The following is a 19,014-nucleotide window of genomic DNA, read 5'->3' on the forward strand; positions in this document are numbered from 1 at the left end:
TCTGCCAACTCCTTTTCATCTCAAAGGTTGTATTTGGGACTCAGTCTTACACCTCATATATCCCTTTTATCTTTTATTTTTAATTTTATTATCATGGAAAGTTTATCTGATTTTGAGTGTGGTTTGGTGGTGAAAGTGAAAGTGAAGTCATTCAGTCGTGTCTGACTCTTTGCGACCCCACGGACTGTAGTCTACCAGTCTCCTCAGTCCATGGAATTTTCCAGGCAAGAGACCTGGAGTGGGTTGCCATTTCCTTCTCCAGGGGATCTTCCCAACCCAGGGATGGAAACTGGGTCTCCCGCACTGCAGGCAGACGCTTTACCGTCTGAGCCACCAGGTTTGGTGGTACGGTTTATTAAACTTTTATCATATTCTTTATTGGAATTTCAGTTTTTAAGTTTTGCTTAACTTTTTAAGTTTTATTCTAAATGTATCTGCTGATGTTTTATTGCCATAACATTTCTGAGTGTCGTGTTGGACTCTTGTGTGGCAGGAATGCTCTTCTAATTTCAGCACCAAGAAGAGAATGGCTTTTCCATGTGACTCATGAGCCAAACGGGTTCCCACCCTGGTCCAAGGCCAGCCTTCCCACGGGGTCCTGGGTCTCACCTCTCTTGCTTACTTGGGGTGAGGCCCAGATCCGCTCTACCTCTTGCCCCTGTCTACTCAACCTGTGGAGAAGGCGATGGCAACCCACCCCAGTACTCTTGCCTGGAAAATCCCATGAATGGAGGGGTTAATGGAGTTGCTGGGAATCGGACACGGCTGAAGCAAATTAGCAGCAGTAGCACTGAATCTATAAAAACTAAAAGCAGGGATTTACCTGGCAGTCCAGTGGTTAAAGACTTCATGCTGCCAATGCAGGGGGCTGGATTCCATCCCTGGTTGGGGAACTAAGATTCCACAGGCTAAAGGAGAGGCCAAAAGTTATAAAACAGACAAACAAAAAACACCCCAAAAAGCCAGTTTAAAAAAAAAAAAAAACTAAAACAATGAAACAGCTCTTCTTTGACATGATAGCAATCATCAGCTCGGTCTTCTTTGCACTTAGTTTTTCAGCAAAACTCTTCGGAAGGAGGGTCTGCAGCCCCCACTTCCTCTCATCACTCTCAGGGGGGTTGGTACCATCGAGTCTGGCTGGTGCCCCCTCCTCCCCCAGGATGACTCCTGCCAACAGGGATCCCAAGGCATCCTGTGTGACCTCACTCACCCCTTCCTCTGCCCTTTGTTGACCTGGCCCCCAATTGTGTGGCAATGGCCAGGGGCTCTCAGGTGTCTCAGCCTGAGTGGATGGGCCGCAGTCCACCTGAGAAGGGCGGAGGAGCCAACTGCAAGGTAGGTTTTCAGGAGAGAGAGAGACATCTGTGGTTGAAGAAGGGGTGGGAATAGATGCGTAACATTTAGGGAGTCAGGGTAAAGGATCACTTTGAGTATAAAAGTACAAGAGAGAAATGTGACCCAATGCTTTTAGTTTATACTTTCTTTTCTATTATCATAAAAGTACTGCTGCTGGGGTCAAGGAAGTAAAGCCCTCACAGCTATCCTGTAGAATTAAGTAAGACTTAGTTACACAGCTTGCTACAAGCACTTACTCTATTTTTAGGTTGATGTCACTAAACTAAAATAGATCTCCACTTAGTGAAAGATTCAAATGCTGATCAAAAGATTAAAAGTGAAAACATTTTATTGCTAAGTTGCCTCAGGACAGAGAGAAAAATGTCAGAACATATAGTTCACGTAAGATGGAAGAGAGGTGGGTGAGTGGAGGCTAGAGACCATGATGCGTTATGACCTGCTTTGACCTGTTATGGTGGGAATGGGCGAGTGGGTGCTTGTGCCTGGGAACACTTTGGGACAAAGCAACTTAGTGGACTCTCTCTAGACCCTCAAAACCCTAAGGATTAGGCCCGAGCCTCCCTTCCTTTTCTCGTTCCCTCCTTCCCTCCCTGATTCCCTCCATCCATCCATTTATTCATTCACCCATATGTTGACTTTTCCATACTAGGACCTGTTCATACAAACGTTTAACCGACTACCTGCTCTATGCCAGGCACTGTTCTAGCTGCTGAGAATGTGAGATAATAAAACAGGACTTGTTGCTTTGGAAATTTACATATAAAGAGAGAGATGAACACTGTAAAGAAAAACTGAGTGGAGAGAAGGAAGAGATGGAGAAAATTTTCAGTTATTTACCTGGTATGCATGTGTGCTAAGTCACTTCAGTCACATCCAACTCTTTGCGACCCCGTGGACTGTAGCCCATCAGGCCACTCTGGCCTTGGGATTTCCCAGGCAAGAATGGTGGAGTGAGTTGTTCAGGGCATCCTCCTGACCCAGAGATCAAAACTGCGTCTCCTGCATTGGCAGGTGGGCTCTTTAGCACTAGGACCACCTGGGAAGCCCCACAGCTATTACTCTTCTATGCTTTTAAGTTAAGAATATGTTGATGTAATACCTGTATTAAGAAATACTCTAGCCTGTAAAGCCTCATCTGGTTGTAGTCTATGCAAGAGATGGCCTGGTATGCTTGCTTAGGATGGATCGGTCTCTCTGGAAATGGTAGCAGGAAATATGTTGAGAGTGCAAAAGGAGAGATCATTTCTGTTTCCAAAATTCTTTTTGCTTTTTAATTGGAAAAGGTGTGTGTGTTAGGGGGGGACAGTATTTATTCTGAAAGGAGAAAGAGACAAGATGCAGAGATATGCAATAAAGCTGAATAAATAGATGAATAACATAATAGATGTTAACAAAATTCCATTTTTAATGATTTTTCTCAAAAAAAAAAAAAAAAAGCCCCAAATCTCAGAACCATAAGCAGAAGTGAGAATCAATGTGGAAACCCTGACTTCCTGCAAACCTCTTCCTTTACAAAAGGCAGACACTTGGGTCTGTGACCCTGTGTCCATAGATGAAACACCCTCAAATTACTCCCAGGCCATAACTGAATACCTCTAGTAGGGACTTCCCAGGTGGCACAGTGGTAAGGAAACAAAGAGATGCAGGTCCGATCCCTGGATCAGCAAGATCCCCTGGAGTAGGAAATGGCAACCCACTCCAGTACTCTCGCCTGGAAGATTCCATAAACAGAGGAACCTAGAGGGCTACATTCCATAGGGCTGCAAAGAGTCGAACCAGACTGAGCACAATACCACCACCAGTCGGAATACAAGTCTTTTCTCTCTGTTTTTCAAACTCTTTCCCAGATCGCCTGCCCGATTCAGGTGAGCCATCAGACACTGCTGGGTCGACCTGGAATCCAGAAAGCTCCTCTTCCATCATGAGGCTCCTGTACCTTCTCTTCCTCTTACTCATATGTCTTACCCAGACGATATCAGGTAACCGGCAGCTGCAGCCGGCTCTAAACTTGGAGCCTGGAGTAGGGAAAGTCAGGTTGAGTCCTCATTCAGTGATATGCTGAAATACATAACAACTGACTAATATATCTGAAAGAAGCATGCATATACAGTATGCTCCATTTTTCAAATTACGAAAGAGAAGCTTAAAGTGAAAAATTGTCTCCCATGATTGCCCTTAACTCGTTGGTACTAAGTCCATAAATTGTAATGGTGATAGATAACATTTACAGGAGACTTTACAGCTTACAAATCATCTCCATGTGACTAACAGTAACACTAATAGTAATAGCAAATGATATTAACCGCTTCCTCTTTACTGAGACACTGAAACTTTTAATGTCTTATCCCAAATGTATTCCTCATAGCAGTATTTACGGGGTAGGTGTTTTTAGCCCCGCTTTACAGCTGGGATTTAGAAATAAAGTAATTTGTTCAAAGTCATGCAGGTTGTGTGTAGGGAGGACTTTAACTCAAGCCCAAGTGGGTTGGATTCCAAAGACCATGTTTTTATTAAATATTCAACAATCCTAAAAAACAAATTGACTTACTGAATATATAAACAACAAATCTATATATTTGTTTATATGTTTATAAATATAAATATATAAATTTGTATATTTGTTTATATATTTATAAATATAAATATATAAATTTATATATTTGTTTATATATAAACAACAAATACTTTAGCTGGAGTGTGATCTGTTCATCACTTGGGACGTACTTATCTTACAAGATTGTTTGTTGCTCACCTGAAATCCAAGCTAAACTGGGTTCCTGCATTGTCCCTGCAGCCCTCCTCATTTGACAGTATGCTCCAGGCTGTGCTGTGGTGATAGCGCCTCCAGATCTTAGCATCTTAAAAGAGCCAAAGTTAATTCTTGCTCAAATGTCGCCAGCCCGTGAGGGCCCGGGTGCTCTGATCAGACCCCACCCCTGAGGAGCAGCCACCACCATGGGCGCTGCTGGTCCCGTGTCCAAGCAAGGAGCTCTCAGGACTCTTGTGCTGGAGATTAAGGGCCCCAGCCCTAAAGGGAAACGTCAGTTCCGCTCAGAATTCATTAACCAAGCAGGTCCAGTTGTTTAGTTACTCAGTTGTGGTCCACTCTTTGCGACCCCATGGACTGTCGCCCACCAGGCTCCTCTGTCCATGGGATTCTCCAGGCAAGGATCCTGGAGTGGGCTGCCATTCCCTTCTCCAGGGGATCTTTCTGACCCAGGGATCGAACCTGCACCTCCAACGTCTCCTACATTGACAGGCGGATTCTTTACCACTGAGCCATCAGGGAAGCCTGAGGGAAGCCCCATAGATCCTGTTTAAATGAATAAGCACGATCACCTTCCTATTGAACACTTTATGGCCCCTTCTCAGTTCTTACTATAATTTTAAAAAATGTGGAAAACCATTCTAAGCTTGTAGGTCACTCTAAACCAAAGAGAGTGCCTGTTGTGTCCCTGTGGACCGTAATTTGGAGTTCCTTGCTATACAAGGTGAATTCTGGTAGTTACGCATGCCTTATTTCTTGTTTTCTTTTTTACCTCTCCTTCCTTTATAGGGAAAGAAAAAAAGAAAAACCTTGAATGTGAGAAAATGGGTGGTGCCTGCAAGTATCAAAACACCCATGGGTGTGTCATCCTGCCTGGAGAGTGCAAGAGTCGGAAGAAACACTGCTGCAGAGTCTAGTTTCAGCATGGGAGCCTCCACAGCAGCACGAGACACTCTGCACCGCTGAGTCCTGTTTAATAAGATTACACTGCTCACTCGGGTCCCGTGGGGTCTTTCTGAGTGCATGAGGTCATGAACTGGATGGGAAGATTTCAGTTGGAAGTCTGGTCACACCACTCGTTAGCTCTGGACAGGCCTTTCCTTTCCTAGGTCTCAGCCTCTGCTCCTGTAACTGCTGAAATGGAAGTTCTCCACAACCTAATTTTGTTGGTGGTGGGGTTTAGTTGCTAAATAACGTCTGACTCTTCTGTGACGCCATGGACTGAGAAGCCTGGTGCCAGGCTCCTCATTCCATGTGATTTTCCAGGCAGGAATACTACAGTGGGTTGTCCCTTCCTTTTTCAGGAGAACTTTCTGACCCAGGGATCGAGCCCACATCTCCTGTGTATCCTGCATTGGCAGGCAGAGTCTCTAGCACTGAGCCCCAGGAAAGCCAACCTGTTAATATATGTCTACAAATGTATGGACTGGGGGAAAGAGCTTTGAGTGTGTGTGTGTGTGTTATAGTATGGAAAGTCACCGAGGTTTTGTGTCCCTTCGTGGAAGGGCAGCTGTGTTTCCATTGGCATATGGGTTTCCACGTGGTCAACATGTGCTTAACTTCACAAAAGACAGCAAACTGCTTTCCAAAGCAGCTGTGGTCACTGCTGATAATCTCAGTGGCCTCTGAGTTTCCAGTCTCTCCATGTTCCCATCCCTCGTCACACCTCCATGTAAAATTCTCAGTGTTTCTCTGTTAAAAGGATGAAGGACAAATTCTCTAGTGTCTCACGTCCTTCATCCGTTGGCCATACTTTCTCGAGTTTCATCTTATCTCAGCCTGGTTCTCAAACAAACCCCTGACAAACTGTCAGTCATCTTTCTGGCACACTGTGTTCTCCTCACACTGAAACACACTTATGTTACTTGTCCTCCGACTTTCCCTGCCTGATTTGTACTCGCTTTTTATAGTCTCAGCTCACACATGGCCTTCATTGGGAAGACATCCTTCATTCACCCAACTTGAGTAAGAGAAGAGACTTTGGTTCCATGGCCTCAGCTACCAGTAGTTTCTAGCACACAGTAGGTTTTCAAAAGATGTTGACAGAATGGTCAATGAATAAAGAAAACGATAGAATGAGGTGTCAGCTTTCCAATTTAATTCAGGGATGATCCATTAAATGTGAATTCTTCAGCTTACTTAATTCAGGAGGTTCCATCAAACATGAGTCCTTCAGTTCCTCCTTAAACAGCAGAAGCTCCTACCAGGGCACACCCCAGGCATGGGAATAAGACAATTTATTTCAGTCACACAAGTTTAGTATTCTTCTACTGTGTCCACAACCTGCAGGAAGAACAAAAATGTCTGTTTTTGGAAGAAAGTCTTGAGATCACTATCTGGGGGAGGAAATAATTCAGTCCAACCAGGAATCCCCAAAATACACTGGCAGGAAAGTATTCTGTCTCATGCACCTCTTTCCCCTCACTTTGTCCCTCCTATATACTTGCTTGTTAAGCTGAAGGACAAGGCCAGATTTCAAGAGTTTGTTATAAACAGAAATTTTATGCTGCAACTTGGAAACTGGGATCAGAGACCTTAAACATCTCTCTTGGGCTGACATTTACAGCCTGCCATTGTGCCCTCTGAGATGGGCCATTGTGGAGTTCTCAGATAATGTCTTTCGGAAACACATTAAAATTTCATAATTTTGTGTTTTTATCTTCCTGGAAAGGGATCCCACCAAAAATAAGATGGTAACACAGCCCTCAGATACTTACTAAAATGTGTAAACATAATCACACAGTATGCCATGCACTTGAAGAGTGTCAGCAATACTCTGAAGGTCACTTACCATTCCCAGGCTAAGAACATACCCTTGCTTTCAGGGTTTCTCAGATAAGTCTTACAATTAAGATTAAAGATCTAAACATTAAGACCCTGAAGCCAAGGACCTAGAATAATCAGGACACCAGCTGAGGGGAAAGAGGTTTCTAAAAGAGAAAAAAGAATAGCCCACCTGGCTCCAAACCAGGACTAAGGTTGGTTTTGGATTTCTCTGGTGGTCCAGTGGCTGGGAGTCCACCTGCCAATGCAGGGGACATGGGTTTGATCCCTGGTCCTGGAAGATCCCACATGCCTCGGGGCACCTAACCCCATGTGCCAGATGGCTGAGCCTGCGATCTAGAGTCCAGGACCCGCAACAAGGGAAGCCACCACAATGAGAAGCCTGAGGACCACAACTAGAGAGGTGCCCCCCGTCACCGCAACAAGAGAAAGCCCAGGCACAGCAGCAAAGACCCAGCACAGGCAAAAATTAAAAAAAAAAAAAAAAAAAGAGGCTGCTTTTCCTGCCTCTTAGGAGGTAGGGGAGATAAGCAAGGGCCCCCCCAAGGACCCTCTAAGTCCAGCCTGTCCACTCTGGGTCATTAGTAGAGGTCACCAACTTGGGAACCCAGATTGAGTGGTCAGAAGGCTGACTCTCATTGACCTCAGCTTGTTGAGGGGTCAACGCCCTGTGGGGTCAATGCCAGGGCTGGGGGCAGGCTCACACTCCTCGCTCTCCACTCAGGGACGTCAACCTTATTTCCACTTTCTTGAACTGCCCATTTTCCCACAGGCTGGAGGGAAAGTGCTAGCACTTAGCCTCTAGCAGAGAGCTTGCTCATCATGGGTCCTTGCACCTGCAGCTCTGTGCCACATCGTGGAGGCTGTCCTGATGCCCACCCATGCCACCCTGGGCTTCATCACAGCAGCAGTGACCCAGGAGCTCTGACCCCTGGACTGCCCATTGCCGGGACCCATGGATGTCCTAGTGCCACGCCGAGAATCTCCCACGAGGAGTTCTGTGGCTCTCTCTTCATTTTTCCCGAAAGACCGGTCCCCTTCTCTCTGATTGAAAGTTAACCCAGTGAGGAAACTGACTTGGGGTCACTCATCTGAGTGAGGCCACAGAATCGATCAGTGTGCCCAGTGGGCCCACAGCAGAGAGCGGCTTGTTGACCAGAAGCAGACAGAGGACGGGGTCTGGGGGTGGGCATCAGGGGAGCTACTGTATCCATCCAACCCCTGCTGCTTAGCTCATTATCTGTCCATTTTGTGACCTAACACCCTGGGAAGCATGAGGAGCCCTGAGCAGTGAGACCTAGGAAAGGAATGATTGGTCAGATGAGTGTATTTACATTAAGGTAGAACATTGGAGGAAGAAGAGAGTGAGGGAGACAGAGAACGAAAGTGGATGAGCACAAAGCACAACATGGCAGCAAAAGACAATAGTGGACTCCCTGCAGGAGGCGAGGCGCTGGCTCTCAGGGACCCTCCAGCCCCTATGGGGCTCACCCACACCAGCCACTTTTCTCCCCCAATTCCAGGCAGCTGTAGTGTCCCCTCAGCTCTCCTGTTCAGCACTTCTGTCTTGAGGCAGGGGCTTCGGTGCCCCGTTGGATGATGGAAGGAATGCAAACAGCTCACCAATCTGACCAGCCATCTTGAGACCAAAAAATGAGGAGGCCGCTGGGTATAATCAATGAGTAAGTTGATTACTGGGGCAGGGGCGGGGGGGAACACCTTACTTACTCACAGAGCAGGACTCCAAAGCATTCACAGTTCACTCCACCCTCCAAGGATCCACTGGGACCATTTTATTGTTAACCTGGTGTGTGCAGGTGGGGGGTTGGAAATAGAAATGTGTTTTCCTAAGTTAAGATTTATGAAAGGGTCATAAATTGACCAACATCGCAGACACAAGGCATACTCAAAGTTCTGTGATGATCTCGGTCGGCAGACCACACAGGAAGAACAATTGGAGAAACTACATTTGTATCTGTACCTGGATATCTTTACAGACACTGATGTACACTGACCATGGCCCATTGTTCATCCGCAAGCCTGCTCTGAATTTTCTTTAATTATTCACTGATTGGGACCCAGTTATAGAACTGGTCCTCGAAACATCACCGCAATGCCAGTCACACTCTTTCTTTCCCGTGAGATTGTTTAGGTTTTGCAAGAAGGCTCCTGTCTCTTGTCCTTCCTCTTTGTTCCCCGCTTCCTGGGCACCTTGCATCCTGGCTCCGTCCTCCCACCCTAAACCTGCTCTGTAAACTGCAGAAAGCTGTGGTCCTGTTAAGGCCTGCTCCTTCCCCAGAGGGAGGAGAGTGACACCTGTATGGAGAGGTGGCCCACTCAGCAAACTACAGCAGGGGCCACGCCTTGGACAAGTGAACAAGGAAGACACCGAATGATCGCACCTCTCTCAGGACTCCAGCCTCAGGCCCAAGTGGCTTAAGGGTCACATTTGCTCTGTGAGTGAAAACACTTTGCAATATTTAAAGCATAATATCAATTTAATTCTCATAACTGTCTCCCTCCCACTGCCTACCTGCCATGGAAAACAACTTTAATCAGTCCTAATGATAAAACATTTTACTGTGTAGACGTGAGAATTGTCTGCTTTTATTTTCTTTTTTTTTATTTTTTTTATATCTAAAAAAGAATTTTATTAAAAAAGCACAAATGCAAAGAAATGAACAGAGGAAAATTTATGCGTCGAACCTGGACTGGTCACTTATGATAATATACATGCTACAATTCCATTCTCTCCAATCATTCCACCTTCACCCTCTCCCACAGAGTCCCAAAGACTGTTCTAAATGCCTATGTCTCTTTTGCAGTCTCTTATACAGGGTTCAGGTTACCATTTTTCTAAATTCCATATATATGCGTTAATATACGGTATTGCTTTTATTTTCACAAGAAGAGACTGGCTCAGGGTCTCTCACTGGGTTCCTCAGCTGGGCTGCCTCCATCAGCTCGGCTTTAATTTGCAGCAAACGGTGAATGCCCGGCAGGGTCCTCTGAAGGGCTCACAGCTTGGCGTCCCTTGCTTCAGGCAGATTCCACCCCGAAGATGGCAGGGTCTTTCAAAACTGAGCACCCTAGTGCTGTCTAAAACAGGAAAAGACATTTATATGAAGCCTCGTGGAAGTCCCGTGAGGAAATCTGGGGGTCTCAACATCCGACTGGGATCCCCTTCTTTCCCAGCTAAACACCAATAGCAAACATCCCCCTCACACCCCTCACCCTCTGTTCTGACGTAAGATGTCAGTGTTGCTGATGAACCTGGTTCGAGAAGATCCCACATGTGGGAGCGACTAAGCCCCTGAGACACCACCGTGAGCCTGTGCTCTGGAGCCCGGGCTCCACAGTGAGAAGCCCCTGCAATAAGAAACCTGTGCCCCGGAACTGGAGAGTAGCTCCCGCTCCCCAAAATTAGAGAAAAGCCCGTGCAGCAACGAAGACCCAGCACAGCCAAAATAATAATAATGATAATATATATATACCCTTCCTGCCACTGGGACACCTGGGTGTTAACCGCAGGGTCAGTAACACTGCCCCGAGTGCCTCACCAGTCACCCCACCTCCCCATCATGCAAAACCCACCCAGCTCTCACAGGCTCGTCAGATGGAAGCCTTGTCCAGTGGAACTCAAGGTCACACTGTGACATGTGGCAAGAGGTCTCCGGTCTGGGCCTGAATAAAGGAACTTTGTTTCCATACTGGGTTATACCAGTCAAGTGATTCAACTGATTTAGTTCACAAATCATCTAGATTATTCCAGGGAAAGGGGAGGAGGGAGAAGGTTACCACCAACAAGACGTTTAAGGTCATGAAGACTCAACAACGTGCTTTGGAAAGAATTCTCTAATCACTCAATGCCTAATTTTGGCTGTGGAAGTGACCTACCAGTAGCTCTGTCATGCTTTACTTTCTGATGATGGTTGACTTAGGGAAGGAAAAACCCAGTAATGATAAGAAAGGGCATCGTGGCTGGTATTTACCGGGCAGTACCTGGAAGAGGATCGAGAGAGTGGTGAGGAAGACACGGAGGAGCCTCATTGTCCCGGAACTGAGGTCCCGGAAGGCCTGGTGGGAAGAATCAAGGACAAAGTCAGAAGTCTGAGGAGCTCAGGGCCTCCAGGACCAGAGCAGACACGACCTCCTACCCTGGGGCCCTGCACCTGCCTCAGCAGGAGGAGTGTGACTGCTCCATCCTTTCTTGCTCCCTGAACCCCAGCTGTTGCTCGCCTTGGGTTCCCTCAGACCTGGGGTTTCAGATCTGGGGTTGAGGCCCTCCTATGCCCACATCTATGGAGGCGGCGTCCCCGTGACGCAGAGGCTACAGCATCCAAGGCAAGGGGTAGGGCGGGAGTCTGGCTGTTACAAAAGGAGGGTAAGGCCGGCCCCTCTCGGGTGAGGAGGTTCATTAGAAAAGATTTAGAGCCCAGTTGATTGGATCTTCAGGGCTACTTGAAAGGAAGATCAGAATGGTGGCGGGTTATAACCTTCCTGGAGAATCCATAGTAAAGGAAGAAAGAGTTCATATTGGTTAAAAATTAGTGGAGAAATATGCCTATTTCTAGGATTTGAATTTCAATGCTTACTTCCATTTAAATCTATCATAGTCTTTCTGATTATAAAAAATAATACATATCAGAAAATTTCAACTTAAAAAAACAAAATTTCAAGTCATAAAGAAATGCAAAAATGGAAGTTTAATAAAAACCCATAGCCCCATGCTTCAAGTATAATCACTACCTACTATTCAGAGTATTTCAGTTCTTTTCCTTTGCAAATAAAATTTTGTAAATATTTCTTTTTAATTTAAAATACAGAATCTTATTTCACAACCAATGCCAACATGTGTTTTTACCACTTAAATATTATCTTGGAAAATTTTTAATATCTATCAGAATAAATTTGCCTCATATATTTATATGACTACACATATATCTTGAGAAATTTATGTAACACTTACTTTTGTACGAATTCCTACAAGTGGAATCTCAATATATATGCACTGTTCAAATTTTAAAGGGTTTTGCCCAATTGCCCATGCTAGAAACTGTTGTACCACTTTATCCTCTTACTGACAATGTGAAAAAGTATATTTGACATTCAATATTCTCATTAATATTGGTTTTTATGAGTTATTTCAATTTTTGCAAATTAAATGAGTTAAAAATATTCCTTTTTCATTTTAATATACCTTTTAAAAATTGTTTCTGAGATTGAACATTTTTTTAATGTTCACTGGTCATTTTCATCTCTTACAGTTTATCCATTTTTCTATTTTTCTATTCATCTTTCCTTGCTGACGTCTAAGAATCCCATGTATATTTAAAATCATTAATCCTTTCTTATATGTGTTGCAAAAGTTGTTTCTGGCTTTGTGCTTGCTCATCTAATAGCCGAAAATTATAGGTACCCTCAATGATTACTTTTGCTCATGTTTAATTTCCTTAAAGATATTCGTTTGTATATTTACCTAATTCTGTCTCTGTTCCTGATCAGTTTCATCCTTAATCACCCCTAGAATACAGGCTCTTCTGAAAAGCTGTGACAGATGAGTCCCCAGTGTTGTAGCCACGTGTTCCGGGAAACAAACTCACTCAGGACAATGCAGATAGCGGAGTGCAGTTTATTACACCGGCGGGTCCAAGGCAGAGTCTCCTCTTAGCCAAGGACCCTGACCACTTATATACCCTAAGTGTATATAAGTTTGCTCAAACCCACCTCCCCAAATTCCTTGAAACTAGTCTGGACAAGGTAAAAGAGAGATACGATCAACGTTAACCCATGATTCATGTGTCATAAGCCTAGATAGCTAAACAGTGGACATTTATCAATAGGCCTGTGGTCATATCCCAATAAACATAATGGAATTTACGATTTTGTTCTGCTACAGAAATAATTAGCATATTCTTTTAGGCAATAGCGAGTCCAAGTCCTGAGGTTCTTTTATCCAGGGTGTCTGGTTTTCCATTGGTATGCTATTTCTATAGACACCAGGCACAAAGTTCAGAGGCCACTGGGAGGGTGACCATGCGTGTAGCCTAATGTTCGCAGCCTGGCCTAAGATTCCAGCTCTGTCTGTTTCCTCCTTCACCAGCAGTGACCTGAGAACTGTTTCTTGCACCGTCCAGAACTATGAATTTCCTGAGCCCACAGACATGCCCTCACTCCCACATGTCTCATATGGAAAGCTCATGTCTGAGTTCATGTCTTTGTCCTCTTTGGAAACCGAGTCTTGCATGGAAGAGAAACAAGCTCATACATGATTGGAAGGAATTGAAAATGATCAGTGCCACCCTGGTGATCCAAGGCTGTCTGGGGGAGGACGGCAGTGGGGAGAGGGGGTGGTGGTGGGGAGGGGGTGGAGTGGGGAGGGGGGATGGTGTTGAGGAGGTGATCACATTGTGTACACCTATCAGAGCACCTAAACCACACAGTCTGCCTGGCACCTACCTAGTCCTGGTCAGAGATGGTTCTGTTCCTTCTGCTTTTCTGTTTGTCTCTGCAGGAGGCAGCATTAAGTGATCTGAGCTATTAATAGCACAGCTCCTTGAGTTCAAGAGAAGCAGATCTCCCTCTTCAGTCTCTTTCAGAGTGCATGGCTATGCTCAGTGATTCTCTATTACCAAATAACATTTAAATCATTCCATCAAGTTAAACACAATGTTATTGCTTCATTGAAATTACAGGTTTTACTAAAGAAAAAAAAAAAATGACACGTGGGTGATTGAGTCTAAGAATAAGATTTCCCTTTAGATGCTTTTGCCTCCTCTTAGTACAACCTTTTGTGTCCTTCAGTAAGTTTCTTTCTGGGTCCTTCAGAGTGTTTTTGTAACTTGACTCCTAGATAGCTCATGATTTTTCTTTTTGAGCCACATTCTTCTTTCATTACATTTTATAACTGCTACTGTCTGCATAAGAAAAGCTATGGATTTGGGATAATAATGCATCACTAGCCCACAAGTTGAACTCTTACTCGTTTAGATTTTTTGTGGTTACTTCTCAGTGGTTTTGCAGTCTTAAAATTATAGGTCTTTAAGAATTATCATTAACGTCCTTGATTCTGAAGTGTAGGATTCTTCCTTGCTGCTCTCAATGAAAGGCATTGACTCACAATGGCTGGAACTAGCAGAGATCCTCGAAGCCAACCTCCTCACCTCACAGAAGAGGAAACTGTGGCCAGACAAGGTCAAAATCATGTCCAGGGGCTATCCTCTGGTAAGCGTCTTTTATGCTGCAAACTCTTTCTCAGTTATGACAACGCAAAAATTAACTTGTTTCTATCCATTTCCCCTGTTTTCCTGTTTCTTTTATCCCTTCTTTCTCCTGTCAAAGATCAACTTCCTCAATCTCCAAAAATGAAACAAGGTTTTTCAAAAACAGTTTTTAAAGACAGTTGCTGTTTTTTTAATAGATGCTTCCATCTTTTTTTCTTTACATGTGATTTCTTCTGTAAAAACCTTTGATTTTTCTTCCAGGGCTTGATGAAGAATTTCAACTCATGCATGAAGCACAAGTTGTAGTTTCAGCCAAGATGTCCTTGGGTGGTCAGAAATGACTGTATCCAGTGAAGAAATGGAGGGAATTTTAATGACAACACCAACACCCAGTGCTTCTGCCACCCTGGGATTAAGTCTACCACTCTTGTGGGATCAAAATGGAGATGACTGAGTTCATGTCAAGATTTCTGTTTGAAAAGTTCAGTTCAGTCACTCAGTGGTGTCCGACTCTTTGTGACCCCATGAATCACAGCACACCAGGCCTCCCTGTCCATCACCAACTCTCGCAGTTCACTCAAACTCATGTCCATCGAGTCGGTGATGCCATCCAGCCATCTCATTCTCCATAGTCCCCTCCTCCTCCTGCCCCAATCCCTCCCAGCATCAGAGTCTTTTCCAGTGAGTCAACTCTTCACATGAGGTGGCCAAAGTATTGGAGTTTCAGCTTTAGCATAAGTCCTTCCAATGAACACCCAGGACTGATCTCCTTTAGAAGGGACTGGTTGGATCTCCTTGCAGTTCAAGGGACTCTCAAGAGTCTTCTTCAACACCACAGTTCAAAAGCATCAATTCTTCAGCAATCAGCTTTCTTCACAGTCCAACTCTCCCATCCATATATGACCACTGGAAAAACCATAGCCTTGACTAGACGCACCTTGGTTGGTAAAGTAATGTCTCTGCTTTTTAATATGCTATCTAGGTTGGTCATAACTTTCCTTCCAAGGAGTAAGCGTCTTTTAATTTCATGGCTGCAATCAGCATCTGCAGTGATCTTGGAGCCCAAAAAAATAAAGTCTGACACTGCTTCCACTGTTTCTCCATTTCCCATGAAGTGATGGGACCAGATGCCATGATCTTAGTTTTCTGAATGTTGAGCTTCAAGCCAACTTTTTCACTCTTCTCTTTCACTTTCATCAAGAGGCTTTTTTAGTTCCTCTTCACTTTCTACATTGGGTCTAATTCTGATTATGGTCCCTGAGTGAAATCTCTGGATGATGTATGGGCTGTGAGAGAAATCGTCCAAGGCAAAGATGGTTGCTACTTCAAAGGAGAGAAAATAGAAATGGAGGGAAGAAGAGAGGGAAAGAGAGCAGTCACAAGAATCTCATAAAATTCTTCTTCAGTTTTAGGGCAATAAAAGGCCCCAGTCTGCTCCCCACGTGCTCCTCCAGCAGAGCAGGCCAGGGAGCGTGCGGCCCTGGGTTAGCACTTCTCTTCTCTTTGAGGAGAAAACCGGATGCCGGCAGCTCTGTTCTCACCCGGCTCTGCTCTGAGCTTACTGACTCCACTCTGACAGGACAGGCCTCACTCTGAGCCCTCGTTCTCTCCCTAGAGAAACAGAATGACGTCCATGTCGTCATGAATGAGTTGGGAGTCCTGTTACCTGTAGACCTTGTTTCACCTACAAGAGTCCGAGGTCTTGAAAACCCAAGACTGAGTCTCCTCAGAGTTGAGCCCTTAGGTGTGAACCAGACAGAGAATAACTCGACCCTGGAAACAGGAAGAACCTGTGACAGAACCATAGGAACGCGGGATTCTTCTCCTTCGTTTGTGCCCAGACTTCTCCCATCCGAGCCTGGGCTCCCACGCCTTCCGCGCTGGACCCCGACGGGCCTCTCTCATCGCTCCTGACTCAGGGTCTCAGGACCCCCGGCCCCCAGCCTGCCCACCTCTGCACACACTCCAGTCTCGGGGTCCTGTTTCCAGTGAGAACAAGAAGGGGCCCTTCAAGCCCCCGACGCTCTGCCTCAGGTGGGTCTGGGGTAGGCACCATCCCACGTGCGCCCGGGCGGCTTTGGGGCTTGGGCCGCCGTGAGTGTCGGTTGCGCCCGGAAGTGTGTCGCGCGGAGCACCCTGGGACCCTCTCCGCGCGGAGCACCCTGGGACCCTCTCTGCGGCCTCAGATGGCCTCCGCGGGGCGTCCTCGAGCGGCCGTCCCCTCCGCGGGGAGCAGGACCACACCGAGGTCAGGAGGAGTGAGCCCCTGGTGGACGCAGAGCCGGGCCCCGCCACCGCGCATGTCGCGTCCCGCAGCCCCCTCGCTCCCTCAGAAGCAGCCTCAGACGCCCCTGGGATGTCGTGTGGAAAGATGACGCTGGACCGAGGCTTCGGACCCCGGGCTCCGGTCCCGGCTCCGCCTCCGACTGCAGGTCACGTCCCTTCGCGGCGCCTCCGCGCCCTCGTCCGCGAGATGCCAGAGCTGGGTGAGCTGACCCCCAGGTCCCCCCGGTTCCGAGGCGCGTGGCTCCAGACGCTTCCGAGAGGCGCGGGGGCCCGACGCGGAGGGGGAAGCGCTGGAGGACGGCCGCTCGCCTGGTCCTCGGGCTCCTGTCTGGGGCCCCCGGAGCCAAGACCCCGTCCGTCCGGGCCCTCAGCTTCGCTCACTCACCTCCTCTCCCTCCTGTGGGCAGCGGGGCCTGAGGAGTCTCTCCTTCGTCCTCCAGGACCTGTTCCAGGAGGCGCCCAGACGTCCCGCCGTGTTCCCATCACTGGGCGCTAGTGAACCAGAGAAATCACTGAGTGGGCACCTGTGGACGCGCGGCGCCTCCTGGCAGGGACCCAAGGGCCAGCACCTGGCGCCCAGGGCCTCTGTACCCGGCCTGGCTCATCGGCAGAGACTGGAGGGGACGCGAGGCTGCAAAATGCGGGGGGCTCGTCACTGTCCCTGCCTCTCAGCGGGCTCAGGGAGCCAGTGACCGCCGACCCCGAGAGCTGAGCTGCTGGGCGAGTGGCGGGTGTCTGAGGGTCGGAGCGCTGCTGCAGCGCCAGGAACACTGAGGACGGGAGGAGATAGAAGGTGGAGAAGTTCTGTGTGACACTGTGGCACGGTCTTAGGGCTCAGATGGTCAGATCCCCCTGCAGAAGGGAGGAAGTCAAGAGGAAATAGAGCGGCATGTCAGCAAGAAAAAGAGAAGACCTGTCTGGGGAGACAACGCAGTAAATCATACCTAGAGGTGCGCTTTAATGATCGCATCAGCGGGGAAGTAGCGGGCAGGGGCAGGGAAGCAACGAATTCAGCTGAGAAGAGGCAAGAGTCTTGGGGTCTTCAGTACCTTGGTCTGCGAAGGGTGCTTTATAAGATGCATTGGAAATAGACAAAAGTTGGTTTAGATTGAAAACGACAAAAATCATTTGGGAATAATATTATTAATATTATTAAGTGCCCATAAAAGGATATAGCACAGTATTGCTTAATTTCACTTTTAAAATCTCTTATTTTCTGATTTCTCTTCTGATTATTATTCAGAACTCTAGACATTTCCTCCATGAAAGAGTGTCATTACTGAGTCTTACGATTAACTGAGAAAACACCGATTTTAGAGTCAGGAAACCAGGGCTGTGGCTCCAGAGAAGCCACTTGCCTCTGGACCCCGGGAAGTAGCCTTTCTTTTCTGGACCTTAGTTTTCTCATCTGGACAATGCAATGATCACTTAGGTCCCTCCAACTCTGAGATGCTACAGCGTCAGAGCCCAGGGTTGGCACCCGCTGACACTAGGCTCTGATGAATGGTTTCTCAGCAAAAGATACTTCCTGCACAAAGTAAAAGACAAATTATCTGCCTCGGGGGAAAATATGTTTGTCCCTCCTACTTAATAAAAGGAAGTAAGTTACTCAGAATGTAGGCTTATCCGCCTGCTTCGTGTTACATGAGTATAGTAATCTAACATCCTTGAAGTTTCTGGGCAAAGCACTCAAGTGAGAAGAATTACACAAAGATAGGAAACAGTCAGATGGTCCCTTCGGGCGTCACCTGGTTCTCAGTTTCTAGCACGCTCCTGGCCCCCTTTCCAGGCACAGGGCAGCTTGGCTCAGCACCATTCTTCATGAGACCCATTTCCTCTGCTCCCACGATTTCCAGTTACTTAGCCAGAATCAGGTACAAAATGAACACAATGTGCTCCCAGAATGCCAGGGGCTTTCAGCTCGATCAAATAGATCCACACTGTAACATTTCATCAGTATTCACTGCAGTGAGGAAGAGGGGTCTTAAAGGAAGGAACAGCTGTTCCTGTTTCTATGGTGTGGGGGTGGGAGCAGGGGAAGAAGTTGAGAAAACTTTGCTATGAGGTCAATTTTTGATTTATGGTCTAAGGGATGAGTCAGTATTTATGAGGCAGACACAGAGTGGTGAAGCCAGTCCTGGAAAAAGGAAGATCATAGGCAAAGACAGAGAGGCGTTGATTTCAATGTGAATTTGGGAAGTCATGTGTCCTCTGGCTAAAGAAAAAGGAAACACTGTAGGATATGTAGACTGAGGTTTGGATATTTGAATTTGTCTTGTAAGCAAAGAGAAGATACTGAAGGACTTTAAATGAGAAAATAACATTGTCAAGTTTGTAATCTGGAAATAACTCGGTAGCTATATATAGACTGGATTCAGGAAGCAAAGGTAAAAGACTATTATAAACCCACCATATATAAAACAGCTAGCTAGTGGGAAGCTGCTGTATAGCACAGGAAGCTCAGCTTCAGGAAGGAGAAGAGATGTGCTGACTTAACCATCACATGAGGGACCACACTGGGAGGAAGCAGTCTGCTTAGGAGGCAGCGGTTGTGAATCTGGTTATGAGAATGTGGATGGTCCATTTGTGTTATTCTCA

Source organism: Moschus berezovskii, chromosome 26 (genome assembly GCF_049115385.1).
Source record: "Moschus berezovskii isolate FMDL1 chromosome 26, NW_MosBer_1.0, whole genome shotgun sequence".
NCBI lineage: Eukaryota > Metazoa > Chordata > Mammalia > Artiodactyla > Moschidae > Moschus > Moschus berezovskii.